Raw genomic sequence first — 23,702 nt, 5'->3', positions numbered from 1 at the left:
TGGAGAGAAGCAGGAGTGGAGAAGAAGAAGAAGCAGAAGTTAATGACTCGTAGTGAGTATTTTCACAAGTCAGATTACTAGTTATTGCCTATAGTGCCTTCAACATGAGATTGGCAACATGATGCACTCTCATTCTCCTGGATTGCATCTCCCAGCATCCCACATTTTCAACTATATTAATGGAAAGTGCATTAGAAGGTCCTTACATTGCCCATCCCAAAGTAACCTCTGCTACAAATTGGGCAAATGTTGACCTTCCAGACATTGGATTGCATTTCCCAGCATCCTGCATCTTCAACTATACTGATGGAACGTGCAGTCCAGCAGCACTGGAAGGTCCTTAAATTGCTCATCCAAAAATAACCTCTACTACAGGCTGGGCAAATGTTGACCCTCCAGACAATGGATTGCATCTCCCAGCATCTCACATCTTTAACTATATTGATGGAAAGTGCAGTCCAACAGCATTGGAAGATCCATAAATTGCCCATCCGAAAATAACCTCTACTATAGGTTGGGCAAATGTTGACCCTCCAGACATTGGATTGCATCTCCCAGCATCCCACATCTTCAACTATATTGATGGAACATGCAGTCCAGCAGCATTGGAAGGTCCCTACATTGCCCATCCCAAAGTAACCTCTACTACAGGTTTGGCAAATGTTGATCCTCCAGACATTGGATTGCATCTCCCAGCATCCCACATCTTCAACTATACTGATGGAACGTGCAGTCCAACAGCACTGGAAGGTCCTTACATTGCTCATCCGAAAATAACCTCTACTACAGGTTGGGCAAATGTTGACCCTCCAGACATTGGATTGCATCTCCCAGCATCCCACATATTCAACTATACTGATGGAACGTGCAGTCCAACAGCACTGGAAGGTCCTTACATTGCTCATCCGAAAATAACCTCTACTACAGGTTGGGTAAATGTTGACTCTCCAGACATTGGATTGTATCTCCCAGCATCCCACATATTCAACTATATTGATGGAAAGTGCAGTCCAACAGCACTGGAAGGTCCTTAAATTGCTCATCCAGAAATAACCTCTGCTACAAATTGGGTAAATGTTGACCCTCCAGACATTGGATTGCATCTCCCAGCATCCCACATCTTCAGCTATACTGATGGAAAGTGCAGTCCAATAACACTGGAAGGTGCTTAAATTGCTCATTCGAAAATAACCTCTACTATAGGTTGGGCAAATGTTGACCCTCCAGACATTGGATTGCATCTCCTAGCATCTCACATCTTCAACTATATTGATGGAACGTGCAGTCCAGCAGCATTGGAAGGTCCTTATATTGCCCATCCCAAAGTAATCTCTGCTACAGGTTGGGCAAATGTTGACTCTCCACACAATGGATTGCATCTCCCAGCATCTCGCATCTTCAACTATATTGATGGAACGTGCAGTCCAGTAGCATTGGAAGGTCCTTATATTGCCCATCCCAAAGTAACCTCTGCTACAAATTGGGCAAATGTTGACCCTCCAGACATTGGATTGCATTTCCCAGCATCTCGCATCTTTAACTATATTGATGGAAAATGCAGTCCAGCAGCATTGGAAGGTCCTTAAATTGCCCATCCCAGACTTAACAATTTAAGTTAATTATATCAGTGAAATTGGCTTTTCTCATAAATCTGTTCATTGAAAAAACCAAAAGTGTTTACTATTGAGTCTTTGCTCTTTGTTTCCATCTTCAGAGTTCCATCTGAGTATCCGAGCAGGTATTCTGCAATCCAGAAGCCTGAAATAATTGATGTACAGCTGAACAGATTATCGAGAAACCAATATTTACTGGTTCTTTAAGCTATGTGCTTTCCTTTCTCCAAAAAAAGAAGCAAAAACTTGTGATGAATTAACAGTAAAAAACACTTTATGTAGGTGGTGAGAACTTGCTATGACTGGACCGCACTGGAGGTTGCTATTATAGGGTTGTTGTATGTCTTTTGGGCTATTATAGTTTGCTATGTTCAAGCTTTCTGGAATTCCTGGACCAAACGCTGGGCGTCACTGTTGCTTTACACTTGAATGGCAAGTAACCACATGGGCATAACCACAGTATATCTGGCTTCGTGTCTTCTATCTGTATTAGATTACAGTTCTGGTTTTGTGGGATGGAGATGATGGAACTGCAGTCCAAAAACTACTTCACGATAATACCAGGGATGGCGAAAGAGTGGTTTATCAGCCTCATGGGACCCCTGGGTCCCCAAATTATGACAAAGCTCACCTTATAGTAAAAAGAAAAATCCCGGTAAAATGGTAAAAAGTCATGTTAAATGCCTAAAACCACTTCACTGAGCAAACTCAGACCAAGAAGTGATGTGATGCAACACCAACAATTTATTTATTTACAGTATTTATATTCCGCCCTTCTCACCCCGAAGGGCACTCAGGGCAGATCACATTACACATATAACGCAAACATTCAATGCCTTAACATAGAACAAAGACAAGACAAACGCGGGGCTCCAAGCTGGCCTCGAACTCATGACCTCTTGGTCAGAGTGATTTGTTGCAGCTGGCTGCAGCTGGTTGCTCAACAGCCTGCGCCACAGCCCAGGCCCCCAAGATAGAGAGATGACTGTATTTCAAAACATAGGGAAGATATTAATGTTCTAAGGGTCCAAACTAGAGTCTATCCCAGCCCAACTTGGGACTCAAACCTGTCCTCTTATCTTTGCAAAACACAATGGCCTACAATTGAGCCTGTTTGCTGTCTCCTTAAGATGCATCTGAGAGGCCCTGCTCTCGGTCCCACTTGCCTCATAGGTTTGGCTGGTGGGAACGAGGGACAGGGCCTTCTCGGTAGTGGCTCCCCGGCTGTGGAATGCTTTCTCCAGTAGTGTTCGACAAGCCCTGACACTCCTAAGTTTTAGGAAAGCAGTCAAGACATGGCTGTGTACTCAGGCATTTGAGGAATAAATATCTGAGGTCATATGGCTGAATCAAGGCGTACGCGAAAGTCATCAGCGGATGAATCTAATTACTCGTGCATCTTAATATTTTATAATTCATGTTTTAATAGAGTTAATATAGCTTTTAATTGATTTTGGTATTGCGATTGTTTTATTGACCTACCACTGTTTTGCTGAATGTGTCTTTGGGGCAATGGCATTTGCCGACTGTTGTAAGCCACCCTGAGTCCCTACGGGTGCGAAAGGCGGGGTAGAAATGATGTAAATAAAAATAAATAAATAAATAAATAAATAAACAAACAAATACATTATGACATTGGGCTACTTCAGCTTACATAATGCAGACCCTAATATGTGGAGGGACACGTTAGTTGTAGTAGGCAGTCTGTGTGTTGAATGCCAATATCGGCAACTGACCCAAGATACCCAAGTGCAAAAAAAACAATCTTTATCCATTGACATGAAGTGCAATACGCTATGCGCAATGTCACTGTAGGCTCATTTGAAAGACTGAAGTGAATGAGAATACTCCACATCAGATACAAGTGTCCAACTCCTTCTATAAGATAATTTAAAAGTAAAGGTTTTCCCCTGACATTAAGTCTAGTTGTGTCCGACTCTGGGGGGTTGGTGCTCGTCTCCATTTCTAAGACGAGGAGCAGGCGTTGTCCATAGACACCTCCAAGGTCATGTGGCCACTGGCATGACTGCATGGAGCGCCGTTACCTTCCCGCCGGAGCGGTACCTATTGATCTACTCACATTTGCATGTTTTTGAACTGCTAGGTTGGCAGAAGCTGGGGCTAACAGCGGGAGCTCACCCTGCTCCCCAGATTCCAACCGCCAGTATTTCAGTCCACAAGTTCCACAGCTCAGCAATTTAACTCGCTGCACCACCGGGGGCTCCCAGGATAACTTACTCATGTATAACACTAGCCGTCGACTTTACAATTGACTTTATATTTATGGCTTCTTGGAACTTTTTTTAAAAGTTGACCAGCTTCAGATTTTGGCCGCGCTTTACCTCCGCCGAAACAGCTGAAACAAGCCAAGCTGAGATTGCTGTTTACTGCCTGTCAATTCTGAAATAGTCCAATATCAATTAAAAGAGGGGAGGGGGGAGAGGCAGACACAACGATTATTTCATTGCTGCTTCTTCAGAACATTTTGGAGGAGCCCAACAATTAGGGAAATTGCTGTCAATTTATTTTCAAAGGCTGCCGCTTAATAAATGCTATGTTGCAACCATGAATGCAAATGGGCTTCATTTCTGATTCGGATTAGCATGTCCTAACCTTACAACGTCACATGCTCAACTCCCAGGATCCCATAGCTTTGGCAGTTAAAGTGGTGCACAACTCCATTAATTCTACAGTGTAGATGCACCCACTTCTCAGCCTTTTTACTATTTTAACCTATTGTATTGTTTTTATTTGACGGTCTTATCCACCATTCCACTTATTCTTATCCACTTATTCTTGTCAAAATGCTAGTTTAATCTTCGTAGTGTTAAATGTTTATTATGTTCATTTTATTGTAAATGTACTTTATGCTATTTTGTGTATTGTGGCTATTAAGGCTTGGCCCCATGTTAGCCGCCCCGAGTCCCCGCGGGGAGATGGAGGCGGGATATAAAAATAAAGTTATTATTATTATTATTATTATATACTAGCTGTGCCCGGCCACGCGTTGCTGTGGCAAAGTGTGGTGGTATGGGAAATAAAGTATTGAGGAATTAGTGGTAGTTAGTATATGTTATTTCCTTGTTCTGTTTTATTATAACACAGTAATTTTTATATACAGTAGAGTCTCACTTATCCAAGACTTGCTTATCCAAAGTTCTGGATTATCCAAGGCAGGGGTCCTCAAACTTTTTAAGCCAAGGGCCGGTCCACAATCCTTCAGATTGTTGAGGGGCTGGATTATCATTTGAAGAAAAAAATACAAATAAATTCCGATGCACACTGCACATGTCTTATTTGTAGTGCAAAAACAACAACAACAACAAGAAGAACAATACAATAGTTAAAAATAAAAACAATTTTAACCAACATACATTTATCAGGATTTCAATGGGAAGTGTGGTCCTGCTTCTGGCCAATGAGATAGTCAAGTTAAGTAGGATTGTTGGCGTTTTTGTTGTTGTTGTTATGTGCCTTCAAGTCATTTCAGATTTTGGGTGAGCCTAAGTTTAAAATTTATTTATTTATTATTTATTTATTTACTGCATTTATTTACTACATTTGTATCACACCCTTCTCACCCCAAAGGGGACTCAGAGTGGCTTACAAATTATATGTACATACAATATATTATATTATTAGCATAGCACAATATTAGCATTACATATTACTATATTGAACTATACCACTATATTGTAATATTATTAGTAGTAATATATGTAATATAGAATATATAATTAATATTATTATATGGTATTATTATTAGTGTTATATTGTATTACATTATAATATTGTTATCAATATTATATGTATATACAATATATTATATTATTAGCATAGCACAATATTAGCATTATATATTACTATATTGAACTATACCACTATATTGTAATATTATTAGTAATATTATATGTAATATAGAATATATAATTAATATTATTATATGGTATTATTACAGTAGAGTCTCACTTATCCAACATTCACTTATCCAACATTCTGGATTATCCAACGCATTTTTGCAGTCAATGTTTTCAATACATTGTGATATTTTGGTGCTAAATTTGTAAATACAGTAATTACTACGTAGCATTACTTTCTATTGAACTACTTTTTCTGTCAAATTTGTTGTTAAACATGATGTTTTGGTGCTTAATTTATAAAATCATAACCTAATTTGATGTTTAATAGGCTACTCCTTAATCCCTCCTTATTATCCAACATATTTGCTTATCCAACGTTCTGCCGGCCCGTTTATGTTGGATAAGTGAGACTCTACTGTATTAGTGTTATATTGTATTACATTATAATATTGTTATCAATATTATATGTATATACAATATATTATATTATTAGCATAGCACAATATTAGCATTATATATTACTATATTGAACTATACCACTATATTGTAATATTGTTAGTAATATTATATGTAATATAGAATATATAATTCATATTATTATATGGTATTATTATTAGTGTTATATTGTATTACATTATAATATTGTCATCAATATTATATGTATATACAATATATTATATTATAAAACTGAGGGCGGGGGCCAGGTAAATGACCTTGGAGGGCCACATCCGGCCCCTGGGCCTTAGTTTGGGGACCCCTGATCCAAGGCATTTTTGTAGTCAATGTTTTCAATATATCGTGATATTTTGGAGCTAAATTCCTAAGTACAGTAATTACAACATAACATTACTGTGTACTGAACTACTTTTTCTGTCAAATTTGTTGTATACTGTTAATTACTGTATTTACGGATTTAGCACCAAAATATGATGATATATTGAAAACATTGACTACAAAAACGCATTGGAGAATCCAGAACCTTGGATAAGCAAGTCTTGGATAAGTGAGACTCTACTGTATATAGATTATGTCCATTTTTGGATACACGAAGAAGGTTTCTATCAGCTGTGTTGCACTTGACACTTGCGAGACCAAGAATCCCTTTCTCGCTAAAATAAGGTACAAAAATAATCCATCAAACCATCTGCGGTGTCTAAGAAAGCCACATCCTTCACATGCCATGGATTCAAGACTTCATTCTCTCCTTCTTTGCTTCCTTTGTGGACGGGATTTCTATGCACATGTGTTGCCTGTCCAGAACGAAAGCATATTTCCATGCACACAATATAGCCGAGCCCTTCAATGATCCCCGAACCGTGACCATTTGTACCTTCCCTTCTGCCATCTGGAAGCAAAATATTCCGAGTATCCACCATATGCTTATGTACTTTGCATCTAGCGAGAATCTTGGGTGGGTGGGAGGAAGAAAACAATTTAAAGCGATTCCATTTTGAGAAAATCCTATGCCATTTCTAGCCTCTCCCTACAATTATGGAAAAATAGCAATGTGTCAGTATCAATACGACCCTGAGCCTTTCTGTCCCTTTTGCTTCCTAATAATCACATCCATAGGCCACATGTGTTAGGGACAAGACAGATGTTAAGGACTATTTATAATCTTTTTTCCCATTGTTATTCTGAGAAGCCTTACTATTGTGTGATGGCAAACGCTTGGCCAACAGATGCAGATGTTTCTTTTCATGAGATGCCCATAAGAAACTGATTTTAATAGTTGATGCTGGTACTTTGCATAGGTATTAAGTCACATATAGGATCAGAGAGGTTTATATTATTATTATTATTATTACTATTATTATATTATGACACAACAAACAAGATAGATATGCTGGATTTCGTATCACAAAATCACAAGTCGAACACTTCCCAAGTGTCTAGGACTGTGTGATGTAAATTATTATTATTATTATTATTATTATTATTATTATTATTATATTATGACACAACAAACAAGATAGATATGCTGGATTTCATATCACAAAATCACAAGTCGAACACTTCCCAAGTGTCTAGGACTGTGTGATGTAAAATTATTATTATTATTATTATTATTATTATTATTATTATTATTATTATTATTATATTATGACACAACAAACAAGATAGATATGCTGGATTTCGTATCACAAAATCACAAGTCGAACACTTCCCAAGTCTTTAGGACTGTGTGATGTAAATTATTATTATTATTATTATTATTATTATTATTATTATTATTATTATATTATGACACAGCAAACATGATAGATATGCTGGATTTCATATCACAAATCACAAGTCGAACACTTCCCAAGTGTCTAGGACTGTGTGATGTATTTTCAGATGATGCGCGCAGATCCCAGTCGGGTGGCCTTTTGCAGTTGGCAGATCGTAATTTTGTCAATGTCTGTTGTTTCCAAATGCGGCTGAGCTCTCTTGGCACGGCACACAATGTGCCGATCACCACCGGGACCACCTGTACTGGTTTCTGCCAGAGTCTTTGAAGTTCAATCTTGAGGTCCTGATAGCGGCTGAGTTTTTCCTGTTGTTTTTTGTCAATGCGACTGTCACCTGGGATGGCGACATCAATGATCCAAACCTTTTTCTTTTCCACAACTATGATGTCTGGTGTGTTGTGTTCCAGAACTTTGTCAGTCTAGATTCGGAAGACACACGGTATCTTTGCGTGCTCATTTTCCAATACTTTTGCAGGTTTGTGATCCCACCAGTTCTTTGCTGCTGGGAGGTGGTACTTGAGGCATAAGTTCCAATGAATCATTTGGGCCACATGGTTGTGCCTCTGTTTGTAGTCTGTCTGTGTGATTTTCTTACAGCAGCTGAGAATATGATCAATGGTTTCGTCAGCTTCCTTGCACAGTCTGCATTTTGGGTCATCAGCTGATTTTTCGATCTTGGCCTTAATTGCCTTTGTCCTGATGTCTTGCTCCTGGGCTGCAAGGATCAGGCCTTCTGTCTCCTTCTTCAGGGTCCCATTCGTGAGCCAGAGCCAGGTCTTCTCTTTATCAGCTTTTCCTTCAATTTTGTCAAGGAACTTTCCATGCAATGTTTTGTTGTGCCAGCTGTCAGCTCTAGTTTGTAGTGCGGTTTTCTTGTACTGGTTTTTTGTCCGCTGTGCTTTGAGGAGTTTCTGATTTTTGACTTCAATCAAAGCAGGTTCTTCACTTTGCATTACATATTCTGCCAGGGCATGTTGTTGTTGTTGTTGTTGTTGTTGTTGTTGTTATTATTATTATTCTTGACTTACTCTGAGGTACAAAGAGTAGAACCTGCCCAAGGTGTCCAAATGACTGAGCAGGATTTTGAACCCAGGTTTTCAAAGCAGAGCTTTTGAAATATTTTGTGTTCTTAACTATGTTTATTTTAAACTATGGATTTGTTTAAATTGTTTTTAATTTGATGTCTATACTACTATACTACATTGACTCCAAATCCTGTTTAAGGCTTAATGTTTGGTGGAGAGCCATATTTTAAAAGCCTGTAAAATTAAGCCTTAAGCAACCCAATATAAACTTATCTAAATGAGAATCTCTTTCCAGAGTGTAGGGAGAGTGCGTCGGAGAAATTCAACCAGCTTTTTTGGAGTTTGGTATTTATGTTCCAGGCATCCCAGCCTCCCTCGAATGACAAAGGTCAATGGATTTATTTAGGGGCCTGGATTCAAACTGATGAGCGATACCCTTGATTGTGCCGTTAATAAAGCCATTAAACATAGTTTCCATCCCTTAAAAGGCGAAAAGACCTTCGAGCGGGGGCAGAAAAGCACCCGCTAATTCCCGCCAGTTCCACTTCAGATTGTTGAGATTTGTGGTTTTGAAAAAGTACACACACAAGCAACAGGTATGCTGGGAATTAACGCAAAAGAGGAGGCGGAAAGGAAGCTATTTGAAGCCAGGAGAAGAAGAAGAAAACCCAGAATTTATGGATGGTTGTATTCAAACCAAGCAAAACAGCATGAAATATGTGATTGATATATATATATAAAATAATAAAAATAAAGGGTAATGAAATTTCGGCCTAGGACAAAACAACAAAACTACACATCCCAGAAACACTAAACTTGGCAGCACAACCCCTCATCCATGCCTCTACGTTCATACAACAAAAAGCTCCAGCTACTCCAGAAAACGGCAAGGCTTTGAGACTGTAAGGCTATTCCATCTGGCCAACAAAAAATTCCCATAAGCCATAGCAACGCGTGGCCGGGCAAAGCTAGTGTGTGTGTGTGTGTGTGTGTGTGTGTGTGTGTGTGTGTGTATGTATATATATATATATAAAGGGTAATGAAATTTCGGCCTAGGACAAAACAACAAAACTGCACATCCCAGAAACACTAAACTTGGCAGCACAACCCCTCATCCATGCCTCTAAGTTCATACAACAAAAAGAAAAGAAAAATAAAGTCCTAATTAGAGGGAGAGGAATAATTGTTTTGATCCAATTGCTGCCACTTAGAAGGCTAAGCTCCGCCCACTTGGTCTCCTAGCAACCCACTCAGCCCAGGGGACAGGCAGAGTTAGGCCTTACTTAGGCCTCTTCCACACTGCCTATAAAATACAGATTATCAGATTTGAACTGGATTATATGGCAGTGTAGACTCAAGGCCCTTCTACATATCTATATAACCCATTTATAATGGACTTAATGTCAGGGGAAAAGTTTTACCCTTTACCTTAACTACCACCAATTCCTCAATACTTTATTTCCCATACCACCATACTTCGCCACTCTGATGGCACTTCCTCACTTCCTCGTTCCAACGTTGTAAATTAGTTAAACTTGCCTCCCCACTTTTTATAAGTGGTACCTTATTTCCTACTTGATAGATGCAACTATCTTTTGGGTTGCTAGGTCAGCAACGAGCAGGGGCTATATTTTATTTTTAATTGACGGGTGCTCACCCCGCCACGGGCTGGCCTCGAACTCATGACCTCATGGTATTGTAAGTTGCTTCTGGTGTGAAAGACTTGGCTTTCTACAGAAACGTTACCCAGGGGATGCCCAGATGTGTCAGCTGGGAGGCTTTGCTCATGTCCCCACAAGCTAGAGCTGACAGATGAGAGCTCGCCCTGACCGCCATGTTCGAGCTGGCAACCTTCAGGTCAGCAACCCAACCTTCAGGTCAGCAGTTCAGCCGGCACAAGGGTTTAACCCATTGCGCCACTGTGGCTCTTCTCCGAAGCTACAAAGTTGATCTGCTGGTCTCTTCAACCAAGGTTTCATGCTGCAATGCATGATGTTCCATTAAGTTTTGTTATGTGCAAACTCATGGGTGGCATGTTCATCTCTGCTTTCTCCTCTATTGCAAGAGACTTTCCTCAAAGTACTGTTTACTCCGGATAGAATTATTGCGCTCTGCTCTCCTTCGGATCGTATTTCTTCCCGGTGTCTGTTTACGCTCACAATCAACATCAAGTTTCAGCAAAAGTGAGAAGTATTTAAATATTTTTACAAAGTGCAGAAATGTCGCAGGTTCAAATAGGTTATTTTTAAGCCATGGCTGGAATGTGCAGACATGCCGTAGCCAATTGTCACCACGAGCCTCTCCAGCAAGACGTTTGGAGAAGGAGACATATGGCTCATTTCCTCAATGTTTATCTCGTGTATTCTCTATAAACAACGACATCGATAGAGTAAACATTATCTGTGTGTGTCCCAAATCTTGGGAAGTTGCCTTGGAAATTAGTTGCTATCATGGCTCCAAGTCCCACTGCCTGCTATCCCTTGAGAAAGTTTAAATAGTAATTAGTCTCACTTATCCAACATAAACGGGCCAGCAGAACGTTGAATAAGCACATTTACATTGAAGAAGATGAGAATAATGATTTGATCAGAGTTGGACAGTCTTATGTTAAATTTGAGCTTTATGTAAATATTCAAAAACATTTAACCTACTGATGCCTCAATTAATGTAATTTTATTGGTACAGTAGAGTCTTGCTTATCCAACGTAAACGGGCCAGCAGAACGTTGGATAAGCGAATATGTTGGATAATAAGGAGAGATTAAGGAAAAGCCTATTAAAAATCAAATTAGGTTATGATTTTACAAATTAAGCACCAAAGCATCATGTTATACAACAAATTTGACAGAAAAAGTAGTTCAATACGCAGTAATGCTATGTAGTAAATACTGTATTTACGAATTTAGCACCAAAATATCACAATGCACTGAAAAATTGACTACAAAAATGTGTTGGATAATCCAGAACGTTGGATAAGTGAGTGTTCGATAAGTGAGACTCTACTGTATCATCCTGGATGATGGAATAATTCAATAATATAACTACCATGGCTGCATGGAGCGCTGTTACCTTCCCGCCGGAGTGGTACCTATTGATCTACTCACATTTGCATGTTTTCGAACTGCTAAGTTGGCAGAAGCTGGGGCTAACAACAGGTAAGTGAGGATAAGTGAGTGTTGGATAAGTGAGACTCTACTGTAACATCATCAGAGATAAAAATGTAAACATTTAAATTTAAAAGTACTAACACAACAGTAAACCACCCTAAAGAACAAAGCAGAGTAAGATAATAAAAGACTGGGCAAAGTCATGGGGTTTAAACTATAAACCCTGTGAGTCAATAGTATTGGGGCATGGTAGTTAAAGTGGTGTCAAACTGCATTCATTCTACAGTGTAAATGCACCCTACCATGTTTCCCCGAAAATAAGACAGTGTCTTATATTAATTTTTGCTCCCAAAGATGCTCTAGGTCTTATTTTCAGGGGATGTCTTATTTTTCCATGAAGAAGAATTCACATTTATTGTTGAACCAAAAAAATGAACATTTATTATATACTGTACAGTAGTTGTCATCACAAACCAGCATAACCAGACAAATTGTGAATCCTATCAAGAATTTCTTGTTACTACCATTATTTCCATGTACAACGATCTATGGTACATACGTTTACCGATCCTGCATGCTCTGGTATTCTGTTCGACGGGCATGCTTCCAAACAAAAGGTCTTATTTTCAGGGGAGGCCTTTTATTTAGCAATTCAGCAAAACTTCTACTGGGTCTTATTTTCTGGGGATGTCTTATTTTAGGGGAAACAGGGTAGGACCTTGGAGACCCACTCGGCCATGGAAACCCACTGGGTGGTCTTGGGCAAGTCGCCTCGGAGGAAGGCAATGGCAAACTCTCTGGGTAAACTTTGCCAAGATAATGCTTTAGTTTCACCATAACTCAGAAATGACTTGAAGTCAGGCAACGGCAGCTGTGAAGCCTCTTTTCTCCTGTGTCTCTTGCAAAGCAGCCATGAGGCCCGGTTCTATTTCTGGGCACCTTTCGGAGTATTGAATGTGCCTTCTCTTTGGCTGCCGTCTGGACCGTCTCCTCTTCCTCTGAGGGTCGGCAGCCTGCTTGGAGTAAGGCTTGAAATACTGAACAGGGGGAGGTGAGCAGGGCAGGCTTGCTTCTGAAGAGGGACCCTTTTGTCCCTCTCTCCCCTGCCTCCTTCTTATGTATTCATTTGCATTGCACCGTTTTTGTTCAGTCCGGTTAGCAAGGAGAAAGTTGGCTTGGCTCTCCAGGCTTTGACCAACTTTTCCTTTGGAGCTGCAAGTAGGGAAAGCCTTGCTCTAGGCATCACGGTGCCAAACTTGGAGAGGCGGTTTGCGTGATGGTTTTCCCCAAGACTTTTGGAAGCTGGCCCCCATTTCTTCTTCTTCTTCTTCTTCGAGAGAAAGGCTGTCGCAATGGAAAACCCAAAGCTCAGCATTGGCAGCGTTTGACAGCGCAGGCCGCTCCCTTGTTTCGCCTGCCTGCGCCTTTCAAAATACAGTAGAGTCTCACTTATCCAACATAAACGGGCCGACAGAACGTTGGATAAGCGAATATGTTGGATAATAAGGAGGCATTAAGGAAAAGTCTATTAAACATCAAATTAGGTTATGATTTTACAAACTAAGCACCAAAACATCATGTCATACAACAAATTTGACAGAAAAAGTAGTTCAATATGCAGTAATGTTATGTTGTAATTACTGTATTTACAAATTTAGCACCAAAATATCATGATATATTGAAAACATTGACTACAGAAATGCGTTGGATAATCCAGAACGTTGGATAAGCGAGTGTTGGATAAGTGAGACTCTACTGTATATTTTGGAAGCAGACAGACTGTCATCTCCTTCCCATCAGCTGCCTTTCGTCACTGTCTTGCAGCTCCAGGCAGAAAGAAAAATTATTTTGCTGAAGGTACGGTACTCCTTTTCAGCAAGGAGTGCATCTCTACTGTAGAATTATTGCCATTTATATATTTATTTATATATGTATATTATATACATATATAATATAATTTACAATAATATATAATATTGTAATATATTGTATATGCACATAATATTAATAATATTATTTTATAATACAATATAATAATATTAATTATAAATTATATATTACATGTAATATTATTAATAATATTACAATATATAGATATAGTACAATATGGTAATTTATTGCCAGTATTGTGCTATGCTAATAATATAATATTGTATGTAAATTTAATTTGTAAGCCGCTCTGAGTCCCCTTCAGGGTGAGAAGGGCGGGATATAAATGTATTAAATAAATCAATAAATAATTAAATAAATTCGACCCCACTTTTACTGCTGTCTCAGTGCTATGGAACACAGGGATTATAGTTTTACATAGTAGATATATACTCAAGTATAAGGTAAAGGTTAAAGGTTTTCCCCTGACATTAAGTCCAGTCCAGAAACACTAAGTCCAGAAACACAAGAGGACGTTGTCGATGGATCAGTTGGCAACCTCCTTTTTAACCATCACTTGGCAATTCTGTTTGGAATGCGACCCATAAAAGTCCTGCCAATTGCAAAGGTATTTTTAAAGGAACGTAATCTTTAAAAATGATATAGGGCTTAGCGGTTTTCTGCCACAACAACTGACCTGCAGGCTTTCGGCAAGGAAATCCTACACGGATGCTTTGTGAAGCGTATGCAACTTTGTGCCAAATCCAATAGAAAATATCGACTGTTTCTGCTAATTTTGATAATTGGGAAAAGTTCACATAAATCTGCAAATGATTTCAATTTCTGTAATAATAATATTATAATAAAAAAGGTAAAGGTTTCCCCTGATGTCAAGTCCAGTCGTGACCGACTCTGGGGGTTGGTGCTCATCTCCATTTCTAAACTGAAGAGCCGGCGTTGTCCGTAGACACCTCCAAGGTCATGTGGCTGGCATGACTGCATGGAGCGCCGTTACCTTCCCGCCGGAGTGGTTTGATGTTTAATAGGCTTTTTCTTATTATCCATCATATTCGCTTATCCAACGTTCTGCCGGCCCGTTTATGTTGGATAAATGAGATTCCACTGTATTTGTTCTGATTGTATATTATTTGTTTTATTTGTTTTATTGTGATTATTTGGGCTTGGCCCCATGTTAGCCACCCTGAGTCCTTGTGGGGAGATGGTGGTAAGATATAAAAATAAAATTATTATTGTTGTTGTTGTTGTTTGGTTCTTAGCCAAATCTTGGATTATGCTCCTCTAAACTAAGTAAGAAATCCCCGGTGGCAAAGCGGGTTAAACCGCTGAGCTGCTGAACTTGCTGCCCGAAAGGTCGGCGGTTTGAATCCAGGGAGCAGAGTGAGCTCCTGCTATTAGCCCCAGCTTCTGCCAACCTAGCAGTTCGAAAACATGCAAATGTGAGTAGATCAATAGGTACCGCTTCTGCGGGAAGGTAACAGCGCTCCATGCAGTCATGCCAGTGGCCACATTACCTTGAAGGTGTCTATGGACAATGCCGGCTCTTCGGCTTAGAAATGGAGATGAGCACCAACCCCCAGAGTCGGATACGACTGGACTTAATGTCAGAGGAAACCTTTACTTTTACCTTTATATAGGGAGCATTTTGAATGATTCTAATTTTTTGATGCAGGGTAGACAATCTTTAACCTGGCCGACTGGGAAAAGGTGTGGAAGAAAAAGCTGAAATTTACATACGCGGCTGAACCAAAGGAGAACTGGTACAAGGTTTTTTTTAGGTGGTATCTGACACCGGAAAGACTAGTGAAATTCAGTAAAGGGAAAAGAGATGGGAAATGTTGGAAATGTGGCAAACACAGGGGTGACTTCATACATATGTGGTGGAGATGCAAGAAGATCAAAAAGTTCCGGCTAGAAATTCATAAAGAAATGGAGAAAATATTGTAGAAAAAAAATGACATAAAACCAGAGTATTTCCTACTAGGAATAATGGATTTCCATATGGAAAAACTTTTCATATATATGATTACGGCTGCCAGGATTTGCCTAGCCAAAATGTGGAAGACGCAAGAGATTCCCACGGTGGAAAAATGGACGCTGAAACTCTTAGAAATCAGAAACATGGATTTATTAACTCAAATAGGATTTTCCGCCAAGGAAAAAAACAGATTGGAACATAGTACAGTAGAGTCTCACTTATCCAACACTCGCTTATCCAACGTTCTGGATTATCCAACGCATTTTTGTAGTCAATGTTTTCAATATATTGTGATATTTTGGTGCTAAATTCATAAATACAGTAATTACTACATAGCATTACTGCGTATTGAACTACTTTTTCTGCCAAATTTGTTGTCTAACATGATGTTTTGGTGCTTAATTTGTAAAATCATAACCCAATTTGATGTTTAATAGGCTTTTCCTTAATCCCTCCTTGTTATCCAACATATTCGCTTATCCAACATTCTGCCGGCCCGTTTATGTTGGATAAGTGAGACTCTACTGTAAGTATATACTTGGCCAAAGGAAAATCTCACTCTCCATAAGACAATTTTTCAAAACAACTTACGGCTCACAGAAAGATGGGCATTTACAGGTAATATGCCCTGAGGTGAAGGTACAGTAGAGTCTCACTTATCCAACACTCGCTTATCCAACATTCTGGATTATCCAACGCATTTTTGTAGTCAATGTTTTCAATATATCGTGATATTTTGGTACTAAATTCGTAAATACAGTAATTACAACATAGCATTACTGCGAATTGAACTGCTTTTTCTGTCAGATTTGTTGTATAACATGATGTTTTGGTGCTTAATTTGTAAAATCATAACCTAATTGGATGTTTAATAGGCTTTTCCTTAATCCCTCCTTATCATCCAACATATTCGCTTATCCAACATTCTGCCGGCCCGTTTATGTTGGATAAGTGAGACTCTGCTGTAATTGGTTTTGCAATGCAAAGGATCTGGAAGGACATGGGGTGGGAATTTACTCCCGCTCAACTAATTTTTTTTTCTTCGACCCCTCTTTTTCTCTTAGCATCTTTATTTATCTATTCTATCTTTCTATTCACTATCATTGTTCCCACACTTTTTATGTATTCTGAAAACTATAAATAAAAATTTAAAAAAGAAAAGAAAAGAGGGCAGCCAATCTTCCCGAGTCAGGTCCCGTTTTCCCGCTAACAACCGCCGAGGGTCTGAAGTCTGAGCATATAACCAAAACGAATATGGCTTTTACTGACAGGATATTAATAGAGTGCCATGTTATGAGTCAGACTACCCCCAGGTCTGTTTGCCTTCCTCCGTTTAACGATGTAGAGACTAATGAATCTCTGGGGGGGGGGGGGGGGAGTCAATGAATATTTCATTCTCGATCTGACTGTAATGTCAAATAGCTTTTAGACTTTGTGTAAATACACCTTCGGAAGTCGTCAAAGCGGGCCGCCATCCAGAAGGGAAAGCTTGCAAACGGCAGAAGAGTCACCACCAAGTGAACAGCGGATGCCTAAGGCTGGGTCTACACTAGCATATGATGCAGTTTAAACTGCACTACAAGGTCAACCAGAGTTTGGGACTCTGTACACACTACCATATATTATTATTATTATTATTATTAATAATAATAATAATAATAACTGCCTAGAAGATCAGGGGGCAGAGGACTCTTACAAGTAAAACAAGCACTCAAAGAAGAGGAACATGCCCTGGCAGAATATGTAAAGCAAAGTTAAGAACCTGCTTGGATTGAAGTCAAAAATCAGAAACTCCTCAAAACACAGCAGACAAAGAGTCAGTACAAGAAAACCGCACTACAAACTAGAGCTGACAGCTGGCACAACAAAACATTGCATAGAAAGTTCCTTGACAAAATTGAAGGAAAAGCTGATAAGGAGAAGACCTGGCTCTGGCTCACGAATGGGACCCTGAAGAAGGAGACAGAAGGCCTGATCCTTGCAGCCCAGGAGCAAGACATCAGGACAAAGGCAATTCAGGCCAAGATCGAAAAATCAGCTGATGACCCAAAATGCAGACCGTGCAAGGAAACTGACGAAACCATTGATCATATCCTCAGCTGCTGTAAGAAAATTGCACAGACAGACTACAAACAGAGGCACAACTATGTGGCCCAAATGATTCATTCGAACTTGTGCCTCAAGTACCACCTCCCAGCAGTAAAGAACTGGTGGGATCACAAACCTGCAAAAGTATTGGAAAATGAGCACGCAAAGATACTGTGGGACTTCCGAATCCAGACTGACAATGTTCTGGAACACAACACACCAGACATCACAGTTTTGGAAAAGAAAAAGGTTTGGATCATTGATGTCGCCATCCCAGGTGACAGTCGCATTGACGAAAAACAACAGGAAAAACTCAGCCGCTATCAGGACCTCAAGATTGAATTTCAAAGACTCTGGCAGAAACCAGTGCAGGTGGTCCCGGTGGTGATGGGCACATTGGGTGTCGTGCCAAAAGATCTCAGCCGGCATTTGGAAACAATAGACATTGACAAAATTACGATCTGCCAACTGCAAAAGGCCACCCTGCTGGGATCTGCACATATCATCCGAAAATACATCACACGGTCGTAGACACTTGGGAAGTGTTCGACTTGGGATTTTGTGATATGAAATCCAGCATATCTATCTTGTTTGCTGTGTCATAATAATAATAATAATAATAATAATAATAATAATAATAATAATAATAATAATAATAATAATAATAAAATATATACTGTATATACTCAAGTATAAGCCTAGTTTTTCAGCCCTTTTTTTAAGAATGAAAAAGCCCCCCTCAGCTTATACTCGGGTGAGGGTCCTGGTTGGCTTATATTTGGGTTAGTTTATACTTGAGAATATATGATACATTTATTATTTTTCTCTATTATTATTGGTATCCTTACATTTATTATTTTTCTCTATTATTGTTGCTACTATTACATTTATTTTACTCTAAAAGTTATTGATTACTGTTAATAATAAGGACAGCCATAAAGTATGAAGCATTGGATCCTGTTTTCCCCGACATGCAAAGGGAAGATCAGGTTTCGCCCCACACACATTGGCAAGCGCATGAAACACCTCATCTTCTAATGCTCGCTACCCACACGCAGCCCCAGCCTTTTCCCTGGAGAAGCATTTAGTCTTCCAACAAAGGCAGACAGTTTAGCTTTCCCTCTTTCCTCAGGTAAAATAATGTCGCATGTGGGAAGGGAAGGATAAATCTAAAGCTTTTATTGCAACAAATGGAGAGAGTATTATACGTTCTGAAAAAAAAAAAAGCAATCTTAACAGCTCATTCTAAAGCAAGTACAGGGATTGCTTTTTTGCTTGACTATCTCGTCTCCCTCCTTTGCAGCATTTTAGAGATATGAGCCAACAGTGTGATGCAGCAGCCCCAAAGGCCAATGCAGTTCTGGCCTTATCGATAAGGGTATAGCAGGGGTCCCCAAACTTTTTAAACAGGGGGCCAGTTCACAATCCTTCGGACCATTGGAGGGCCCGACTATAATTGGCCACTGAGCAATAATAATAATAATAATAATAATAATAATAATAATAATAATAATAATAATAATAATAAATAAATAATAATAATAATAACAGCAATAATAATAAAAAAGAGGATTGGAAGAGACCCCTTGGGCCATTGAGTCCAATCCCCTTCTGCCTTTGTGCACCGAAAGCACAAGCAAAGCATCCCTGACAGATGGCCACCCAACCTCAATGTTAATAATAATAATAATAATAATAATAATAATAATAATAATAATAATAAAGAAGGTTGGAAGAGACCCTTTGGGCCATTGAGTCCAATCCCTTTCTGCCTTTGTGCACTGAAAGCACAAGCAAAGCACCCCTGACAGATGGACACCCAGCCTCAATGTTAATAATAATAATAATAATAATAATAACAACAACAGCAATAATAATAAAAAAGAGGGTTGGAAGAGACCCTTTGGGCCATTGAGTCCAATCCCCTTCTGCCTTTGTGCACCGAAAGCACAAGCAAAGCACCCCTGACAGATGGCCTCCCAGTATCAATGTCAATAATAATAATAATAATAATAATAAAGAAGGTTGGAAGAGACCCCTTGGGCCATTTTGTCCAACCCCCTTCTGCCTCTGTGGACCAAAAGCACATGCAAAGCACCCCTGACAGATGGCCACACAGCCTTAATGTTAATAATAATAATAATAATAATAATAATAATAATAACAACAACAACAACAATAATGGTTGTAAGAGAAGAAGAGAACCCTTGGGTCATTTAGTCCAACCCCCTTCAGCCCTTGTGCCGTGGGGGCCGGATAAATGGCTTCGGTGGGCCGCATCCGGCCCCCGGGCCTTAGTTTGGGGACCCCTGGGGTATAGTGTCAAAATCAAGGAAGTACATTAGGGTCTCACTTATCAAAGCTAAATGGGCCATCAGAAGCTTGGATAAGCGAATATTTATTTATTTATTAGCTACATTTATATGCCGCCCTTCTCACCCCAAAGGGGACTCAGAGCGGCTTACAAATTAAATTTACATACAATATTATATTAGCATAGTACAATACTGGTAATAAATTACTATATTGTACTGTATCAATATATTGTAATATTATTACATGTAAAATATAATATATAATTATTATATTGTATTACAGTAGAGTCTCACTTATCCAAGCTAAACGGGCCGGCAGAAGCTTGGATAAGCAAATATCTTGGATAATAAGGAGGGATTAAGGAAAAGCCCATTGAACATCAAATTAGGTTATGCTTTTACAAATTAAGCACCAAAACATCATGTTATACAACAAATTTGGCAGAAAAAATATTTCAATACGCAGTAATGTTATGTTGTAATGACTGTATTTACGAATTTAGCACCAAAATATCACGATATATTGAAAACATTGACTACAAAAATGGCTTGGATAATCCAGAAACTTGGATAAGTGAGACTCTACTGTAGTAATATTACATGTAAAATATAATATCTAATTATTATATTGTATTATTAGTATTATATTGTATTATAATATAATATGAATATTATATGTATATATAATATGTTATAATTATTATATATTATTGTAAATTATATATATAAATATATAAACACACACACATACAGTAGAGTCTCACTTATCCAAGCTAAACGGGCCGGCAGAAGCTTGGATAAGTGAATATCTTGGATAATAAGGAGGGATTAAGGAAAAGCCTATTAAACATCAAATTAGGTTATGATTTTACAAATTAAGCACCAAAACATTATGTTACACAACAAATTTGACAGAAAACGTAGTTCAATACGCAGTAATGTTATGTTGTAATTACTGTATTTACGAATTTAGCACCAAAATATCACGATATATTGAAAACATTGACTACAAAAATGGCTTGGATTAACCAGAGGCTTGGATAAGCGAGGCTTGGATTAGTGAGACTCTACTGTATATATATGTGCGCGCGCGTGTGTATATTTATATATATATAAAACTAGCATAGCATGAATATCCTGGATAATAAAGAGGGATTCAGGAAAAGCCTATTCAACATCAAATTAAGTTATGATTTTACAAATTAAGCATTAAAACATCCTGTTTTACAACAAATTTGACAGAAAAAGCAGTTCAATACGCAGTAATGTTATGTTGTAATTACTGTATTTACGAATTTAGCACCAAAATATCACGATATATTGAAAACATTGACTACAAAAATGGCTTGGATAATCCAGAAACTTGGATGAGCGAGGCTTGGATAAGTGAGACTCTACTATACTGTAATAGTAAAAGGTAAAGGTTTTCCCCTCACATTAAGTCTAGTTGTTTCCGACTCTGGAGGCTGGTGCTCATCTCCATTTCTAAGCCAAAGAGCCGGCGTTGTCTGTAGACAATTAGCATTGAATGGCCTTGCAGCTTCAAAGCCTGCCTGGGGGAATCCTTTGTTGGGAGGTGTTAGCTGCCCCTGATTGTTTCATGTCTGGAATTCCTCTGTTTTCTGAGTGTGGACAATTTCAACGAAAGGAGGAAATCATGAAAATGAACAAAATCTGGCTATCAGTATTAAAAAAACATCTAAAATCAGAACAGTAAATAAAGAACAACACTCAGAAAACAGGGAAATTCCAGACAGGAAACAATTTCTCCCACCCTGGACATTATTCCACAGATATATAAACCTCACTTGCCTAGTTTCCAACAGAATCTTTTTCTCCAGAAGACAAAAAAAGTGCTTCTTCTTCTTTCTTTTTTTTTACCACAAAAAAAGAAAAATAAAAGACCTGAAGGTTCGCATTACAGCTTCTATTTTTACCCCAAAAATGCAGTTACTGCCAAAAAGGCTAAACAGCCTGAATCAGAAGCAAATGAAAGGGATGGAAAAACATTACTCACTCCTCTCGAGCAGCATTTTTTCAAAGAGGAAACAGGAATCCCTTCGGATTACTTCCAGCATTCGCTAGCCTATGTAGTACAACTGACAGTGTCAGGAATCACCAAAAATGTACAAACACAACCTCGTGCCCCAATAATCTTGCATGTGCTACGATTTGAAAAATAAGACACTTATAATTATAGTTTCGATGTCTGAATATTCGTTTCTAAAGGATATTGCTAGCAAAGCACAGGCAGAAACTTGCTGGTACAGGTATATTGCATTAAAAAAGTAAATCCAAAATCTCAAACACTTCTAGGTAAAGGTAAAGGTTTTCCCCTGACATTAAGTCCAGTCGTGTCCAATTCTGGGGGTTGGTGCTCATCTCCATTTCTAAGCCGAAGAGCCGGCGTTATCCATAGACACCTCCAAGGTTATGTGGCCGGCATGACTGCATGGAGCACTGTTATCTTTCTGCCCATTGATCTACTCACATTTGCATGTTTTCGAACTGCTAGGTTGGCAGAAGCTGGGACTAGCAGTAGGAGCTCATCCCACATCCCAGATTTGAACCGCCTTTCGGTCAGGAAGTTTAGCAGCTCAGTGGTTTAACCTGAAATAGTCCCAAGTATTTCAGAAAAGCTATTTATAATAATGTATAAATATGTAATATATTGTATATACCTATAATATTGATAATAATATTATAATGGAATACAATATTATACTACTAATAATACAATATAATATTATCCAAGCCTCGCTCATCCAAGTTTCTGGATTATCCAAGCCATTTTTGTAGTCAATGTTTTCAATACATCGTGATATTTTGGTGCTAAATTCGTAAATACAGTAATTATTACATAGCATTACTGTGTACTGAACTACTTTTTCTGCCAAATTTGTTGTCTAACATGATGTTTTGGTGCTTAATTTGTAAAATCATAACCTAATTTGATGTTTAATAGGCTTTTCCTTAATGCCTCCTTATTATCCAACATATTCGCTTATCCAACATTCTGCCAGCCCGTTTATGTTGGATAAGTGAAACTCTACTGTAATAAGTAAACTGAAAAGCAAGGAAAAACCCAAACAAACTGCGGCTCTGCAAAAGAGAAAGACACAATCTGGAGTATGTTTGAATTCCATCCACCTCCAAAAAACTGCCAATGTCCATGCAAATCATACTGTGTAGAGAGAAGGAATGATTTGCTAGGCACTGTAAATTAGATAATAAAAGGTACTGGAGGAAACAAATAAATTATCCCATGGCTTTCCAGCCACGGTTGCAATCATAAATAATGCTTAAACCCAATACTGTGTTTACCGGCAACATTTTTCTTTGCCCGTGATCACGATGCGATGATACATCACGTAATTTAATAACCACCGACCCTTTCGTGCCAGAATAAAAGATGTAAAAATTGCTCTGAAAGCAGCAGCTGGCGGTGGACAGAACCCTGGGAGGAGGCAGATCGTGGTTTGAAACAACTTTGCTGCTGACGGACAGACGCCGGTGACGGTTCCAGCTGTCACAGGCTTAACCTTCTTTGACTTTGGCTGGAGTTTTTATATACAAAAAGGGGACCAGGGAGCCAG

The 23,702-nt window shown here is 38.8% G+C and overlaps 1 protein-coding gene across 1 annotated transcript in view; it reads right to left on the bottom strand.

The window, feature by feature from the left end:
- tnfaip8l3 (TNF alpha induced protein 8 like 3) overlaps positions 1–23,702 on the bottom strand; it is a 51,924-nt gene that overhangs the window by 2,996 nt on the left and 25,226 nt on the right. The gene's annotated exons all lie outside the window — the stretch shown is intronic.

This window comes from Anolis carolinensis, unplaced genomic scaffold, assembly GCF_035594765.1.
Source record: "Anolis carolinensis isolate JA03-04 unplaced genomic scaffold, rAnoCar3.1.pri scaffold_11, whole genome shotgun sequence".
Taxonomy (NCBI): domain Eukaryota; kingdom Metazoa; phylum Chordata; class Lepidosauria; order Squamata; family Dactyloidae; genus Anolis; species Anolis carolinensis.
The sequence above is the reverse complement of the archived record's forward strand: the minus strand, read 5'-3'. Positions and strand labels throughout refer to the sequence as shown.